Here is a 6,685-nt window from a genome sequence, read left to right as displayed (position 1 = left end):
CCTTCCAGGCCATGGGCGGGCACACCCCTATCTCCGCAGACCCTCCACCGCTGATGGCGGACCACCCCAACTGAGACCGCCCCCCCCCCCCCCCCCGGGGGCTCGCCCAGCCCACCCTCCGAGCACAGGGTCAGCAACCCCATTGCCCCTAGGCCCATTTTCCACAAGCGAAGATGGTTACTCACCTCCTCGGATCCCGATTGCAGCCCTTCCGCCAGCTTCACATGTTTAAAAAGGAGTGCTAATCGGCACCCATGTGGCCACTTGCTGGGGAGGAGGGTGGATAGCAGGGGCCATTAGATACTGGGTCGCTACCGTTAATTGCATGGAGATTGGGCTTATTTTTACATTTATTTTTGTTTTAATTTAGAGTATCCAATTTCTTTTTCCAATTTAAGGGGCAATTAAGCGTTGTTGCTCTTATTAGCCTTAGTTTTATTAGCTCTAATTCTGTCACCTTTGCTCACGAGTCGGCAGGTATCTTTCTGATACCGCCACGTGGTTCAAGCTCAAGTAATGATTAATAATGCAGCACACCGCTCAGTAAAAGTTAAATCAACGATCATTTATTATATACAGCAATAAATACTTATACAATAATCCTACTCCTAGACTATTACCTACCACTAAAGGCCAATACTTAACTTTGGTGATGGCCCACCAGGTCAGGGAAACGAATGGTCTATCGAATTGGGTCTGGCCTGCGGGATTCAAAAAGGCTGGTACGAGTCGATAGTCTGGAACACCTATCTGGTAGCGATCGCTGGGGTAAGACTTACTTGTTTCTTCGTCGAAGGGTCTCGAAGGTTGCGAGTAGGAGAAGAAGGGTTGATCTGAACTTGGCCCCTATTTTTATAGTCCCTAGGGGCTTCCCGCCTCTCAGGGCGGACCTTGACCCTGGTTCCAAGTGATTGGACTTGGTCCCAATCACTTGGTTCGATATGCTCCAATGATGGGGCGATTCCTTGATCGGGGGGTGGTCGTCCACCTTTCTTGGTCTCAGCCACTGCTGGCGCCGAAAAGTCTGGATTGGCTTTCAATTGCGAATTTGTAGCAATTGTTCCCGGGGATGGCTGCTTACTATGCAGATGGCTGGGTTGTTGTGCTGTTAATGGTTGCAGGTATCGGTCTGGGCCGATTTCCTCAGAGCCGAATACCCTGTTTTGCCTGCAGCCGTCTGTTTGAGTCCTGTTGGCTGATTTTCCCATCAGCCTCTTTCGTTCGCCATTTTAGATCGGGGTTTGACCATTTTACTCGGGAATCGGCCATTTTAGGTGGCTACAGCGTGGCCAATCCACCTAACCTGCACATCTTTGGGTTGTGGGGGTGAGACCCACGCAGACACGGGGAGAATGTGCAAACCCCACACGAGCAGTGACCCAGGACCGGGATCGAACCGGGGTCCTTGGGGCCGTGAGGCAGCAGGGCTACCGTGCCACCCCCAGAGATTGGGCTAAAGTGGTGATTATTGGTTTCTCGCCACGCTACAGGAGGATCCCGATTTCGTCAACGAGAGAGGGCCTATTAGATCGCAAACCGATCGGCGCCTGGCACGGTTCTCGTTTTCGGCCTCTCCCGCGATCTAACGGCCTCGTTGCACTCTCGCTTCAGCGCAACGCAGCCATTAAATCGCGCCCTTGGAGTTTTAATCGGAGGCATGTTGTCGAATTTGTTGAGCCTTTGATTAGGAAACAATGAGGGGGTCGAGTGCAGTTTTTGTATCCAGTTGAAGGAAGGACATTGTCTGGAAAGGGGCCTGGGAGATCCACTCAAATTAAGAACAAAGAACAAAGAAAAGTACAGCACAGGAACAGGCCCTTCGGCCCTCCAAGCCTGCGCTGACCATGCTGCTCGTCTGAACTACAATCTTCTACACTTCCTGGGTCCGTATCCCTCTATTCCCATCCTATTCATGTATTTGTCAAGATGCCCCTTAAGTGTCACTATCGTCCCTGCTTCCACCACCTCCTCCGGTAGCGAGTTCCAGGCACCCACTACCCTCTGCATAAAAAAACTTGCCTCGTACATCTACTCTAAACCTTGCCCCTCTCACTTTAAACCTATGCCCCCTAGTAATTGACCCCTCTACCCCGGGGAAAAGCCTCTGACTGTCCACTCTGTCTATGCCCCTCATAATTTTGTAGACCTCTATCAGGTCGCCCCTCATCCTCCGTCGTTCCAGTGAGAACAAACCGAGTTTATTCAACCGCTCCTCATAACTAATGCCCTCCATACCAGGCAACATCCTGGTAAATCTCATCTGCACCCTCTCTAAAGCCTCCACATCCTTCTGGTAGTGTGGCGACCAGAATTGAACACTATACTCCAAGTGTGGCCTAACTAAGGTCCTATACAGCTGCAACATGACTTGCCAATTCTTATACTCAATGCCCCGGCCAATGAAGGCCGGCATGCCTTACATCAGGAATGGAAATTAAAGCCAAAAACATTTCATTGAAATAGGGAATGTTAAAAGGAACCCAACAAAATAAAGGGTGAAGAGAGGATAAACAATAAAATATTGCCTTTCCTGATTACACATTGGTGAAAAAAGGCAATATGATTACAGGAAGAATTATTTTTTAATCTGTAATACTTCACACAAGTGACAATTGAGGAGGGGATTAGAAAATCATTTAAACAGAAACTGAGTAAATATTGAAAAAGCAGGAATATAAAAGGACGCAGGGAAAGAGTAGGAGAGTGTATAGCTCCCGTGCTCTAGGCACAAAGATGATGGGCTGAATGGCCTTATTTTACTTGCACCACCATTAAAGCATAAATCCACAAACTTACATAACCTAAAATATCACAGAAGTATTATTCCGGCCAATCATACCCCATCAATCCTGCTTTGTCAAGGTTAGAATTCCAATTTAAACTCCACAGACAATTCCCGAAACCAGGGCTGCTTGCCTGCCTTAACCCCAATACGATTATTCACATCTGTGTTGAATTAAGTAACCAAGTAAGTCTCATTGTTGCTTCTGAAAGCTGGCTCAGGATTTAAGCAGTCAATGTTTGTTTGACCATGAGAATAAAGAAGTGTTTGATTTGGAGCACTGCGCATCACTCGGGTTCAAGTGCAGTTCAAGTATCTCCGCGTCTTACCAAATCCATGTGAAGTTAGACCTTGGAGACGTATGAGTCCGGAAACTTTTCCTCTGATTTCCGCACTGAGATTACAGCGGTGATAGGAGGACAACGCTCCACCTTTCTATAGCCTTCAGTTCCTCACATGTCTCTGGAAAACATGTCAAAGGCTCTCACACAAATATGCCGTTGCTTTTGCATTCCTGTCAGAGGGTAAGGGGTTAACATCGTCCCTTCAATGTGCCTCAGGTGGTTAAGTGGCAAGCCTTAACAAGCAAAACACCTCACAATTGGACACACTTTATTGTACAAGGTATGAAGCTCATTCCTACCGTCCAAAATATTCTGATGAACTTTGTGATTTAATTGCTCCGTCCTTGGTTTAGTGCATGGGTGTGTGTGTGTTGGTGTGGGTGGGTGTGTGTGTAGGTGTGGGTGGGTGTGTAGGTGTGGGTCTGTTTGTGGGGTACTGGTGTGGGCGTGTGTGTGTTTTGGTATTGGGGTGGGTGGGTTGGTGGTGGAGGTAGCAGTGACTGTAAATCAACCTCGTATCCTCTTCCTGCTGGGGATTGCATGCATTGTGCATGCATTTTGAATGCTAAATAAGAACAGGACAGTGTTAACCTTCAGTCTGGTAATAATCCTGGTGGCTCTGTAAATGCAAGTTGTTTTCGTTGATGCCTCTCACAGTGCCAGGCTGGTTTAGCACAGGGCTAAATCGCTGGCTTTGAAAGCAGACCAAGGCAGGCCAGCAGCACGGTTCAATTCCCGTACCAGCCTCCCCGAACAGGCGCCAGAATGTGGCGACTAGGGGCTTTTCACAGTAACTTCATTTGAAGCCTACTTGTGACAATAAGCGATTTTCATTTCATTTCATTTCGAACGCTAACTTGCCAGCAGCGAATTCTGCATCAGAAAAGACCTGAAACAGGGTGTAATTTTTATCGTTGTTTAAACATTAATCGTGCCTATACCAGAAATATATTTTCGAAATCTCTGTTCACTCCTGATTTTGCTCCCTCTCCAGTCCAGGCCATGGCTTCCACCGATAGTTTCTGTGACATAGCGTTAGAATCCATCAGGCAGACCCTGGTTTAACTCCTCTTTCAATGTGTGTTTTATTGTTTCTAGGGTTGTTGGAGTTACCGGCTAGGCCATTATTTATTGCCCTTGAGAAGGTGGCGCTGAGCCACTTTCTTGAACCGCTGCAGTCTATGTGGTGTAGGTACATCCACAATGCTGTTAGGGAGGGAGTTCCAGGATTTTAATCCGGTGACAGGGAAAGAACGGCGATATATTTTGATTTGATTTGATTTACTATTGTCAACTGTATTAGTGTACAGTGAAAAATATTGTTTCTTGCATGCTGTACAAACAGTGCATACCGTACATAGGGAAGGAAGGGGACTGCAGAATATAATGTTACAGTTATAGCGAGGTGTAGAGAAAAGATCAACTTAATATGAGGTAGGTCCATTCAAAAGTCTGATGGCAGTCGGGAAGAAGCTGTTCTTGAGTCGGTTGGTACGTGACCTCAAACTTTGGTATCTTTTTCCTGACTGAAGAAGGTGGAAGAGAGTATGTCCGGGGTGCGTGGGGTCCTTAATTATGCTGGCTGCCTTTCCGAGGCAACGGGAATTGTAGACAGAGTCGATGGATGGGAGGCCGGTTTGCGTGATGGACTGGGCTACATTCACAACCTTTTGTAGTTTCCTGCGGTCTTGGGCAGAGCAGGCTCCATACCAAGCTGTGATACAACCAGAAAGAATGCTTTCTATGGGGCATCTGTAGAAGTTGGTGAGGGTCGTAGCTGACATGCCAAATTTCCTTAGTCTTCTGAGAAAGTAGAGTTGTTGGTGGGCTTTCTTAACTATAGTGTCGGCATGGGGGGACCAGGACAGGCTGTTGGTGATCTGGACACCTAAAAACCTGAAGCTCTCGACCCTTTCTACTCCGTTCCCATTGATGTAGACAGGGGCATGTTCTCCACTACGCTTCCTGAAGTCAATGACAATCTCCTTCATTTTGTTGACATTGAGGGAGAGATTACTGTCGTCGCACCAGTTCACCAGATCAGGATTTCCAAATCAGGATAGTGAGTGACTTGGAGGGGAATAGCCAGTGTTCCCATATAGCTGCTGCCCTTGTCCTTCTAGGTGGCAGAGATCATGAGCTGGATTCTCCGGTTGCCGATGCCAAAATTGCATTCGGCGATCGGCCGGAGGATCACAGTTCCCGACCGAATCGGGAGCGGCGCCGCTTTCGCGATGCTCCGCCCCCTCCAAAGCGGCGTACTCGGAGGGTACACCGCGGGATGTATCGACGGCCTCAGGACATTGCCCGCTGCCCGCCCCCCGATGCTCCGTCCCCGACCGGCCGAGTTCTCAACGGCATCGATCACATGTGGTCTCATCCATCGGGAACTCAGCGTGGCGGCTGCGGACTCAGTTTAGCGCCACCACAGTCTGGGGAGGACCGATTCGCGGGCAGGGGGACTTTATTAGAGGCTGGGGGCACTGTGGGGGAATGGTACGGGGCGCGCGAGCCAGCCAAAGGGGGGCACTATCTCGCGGGCCAGGTCCCGTGAGCAGCCTCCGCCATGTAGCATGGCGCGCCCTCTGCAGGCCACCGCCGTGCGCACGCGCAGCCACGGATCCGGCAATTCTCCGGGCCGTATCGGCAACTAGAGCCGGGTGCTCTACACTGCCGGCATGCTAGCCCCCGGCAAAAGGGGGAATCGGTGGCCATTTTGCGCCATTTTTTCTGGCGTAAAACATATGCACTCATCCAGGCAAGTGGGGAGTTTCCATCACACTCGTGACTTGTGCCCTGTAGATGGTGGACAGGCTTTGGGGAGTCTGGAGGTGAGCTACTCGCCCCAGGATTCCCAACTCCTGATCTGGTCTTGTAGCCAGTGTTCGTTTAGAACCTTCATTCATGTTCTGTCCAGTGGTAAGACCCAGGATCTTGATGGTGGGGGATTCAGTGATCATAATGCTGTTGAATGTCATAGAACAAAGAACAAAGAACAAAGAAAAGTACAGCACAGGAACAGGCCCTTCGGCCCTCCAAGCCCGTGCCGACAATGCTGCCCGACTAAACTACAATCTTCTACACTTCCTGGGTCCATATCCCTCTATTCCCATCCTATTCATGTATTTTGTCAAGATGCCCCTTAAATGTCACTATCGTCCCTGCTTCCACCACCTCCTCCGGTAGCGAGTTCCAGGCACCCACTACCCTCTGCGTAAAAAACTTGCCTCGTACATCTACTCTAAACCTTGCCCCTCTCACCTTAAACCTATGCCCCCTAGTAATTGACCCCTCTACCCTGGGGAAAAGCCTCTGACTATCCACTCTGTCTATGCCCCTCATAATTTTGTAGACCTCTATCAGGTCGCCCCTCAACCTCCTTCGTTCAAGTGAGAACAAACCGAGTTTATTCAACCGCTCCTCATAGCTAATGCCCTCCATACCAGGCAAAATTCTGGTAAATCTCTTCTGCACCCTCCCTAAAGCCTCCACATCCTTCTGGTAGTGTGACGACCAGAATTGAACACGATACTCCAAGTGTGGCCTAATTAAGGTTCTA

General features: G+C 49.2%; 1 long non-coding RNA gene across 2 annotated transcripts in view; it reads left to right on the top strand.

Annotated features, from left to right (window-relative positions):
• The first annotated feature begins 3,332 nt into the window (after positions 1-3,332).
• LOC140425691 (uncharacterized) overlaps positions 3,333-6,685 on the top strand; it is a 71,810-nt gene continuing 68,457 nt past the window's right edge. For both annotated transcript variants that reach the window (XR_011947922.1, XR_011947923.1), the window contains exon 1: positions 3,333-3,406. This is a non-coding gene — a long non-coding RNA (uncharacterized lncRNA). The remainder of the gene's footprint in view (positions 3,407-6,685) is intronic.

This window comes from Scyliorhinus torazame, chromosome 6, assembly GCF_047496885.1.
Source record: "Scyliorhinus torazame isolate Kashiwa2021f chromosome 6, sScyTor2.1, whole genome shotgun sequence".
Lineage (NCBI taxonomy): Eukaryota > Metazoa > Chordata > Chondrichthyes > Carcharhiniformes > Scyliorhinidae > Scyliorhinus > Scyliorhinus torazame.
This window is presented reverse-complemented; position numbering and strand designations above follow the sequence as displayed.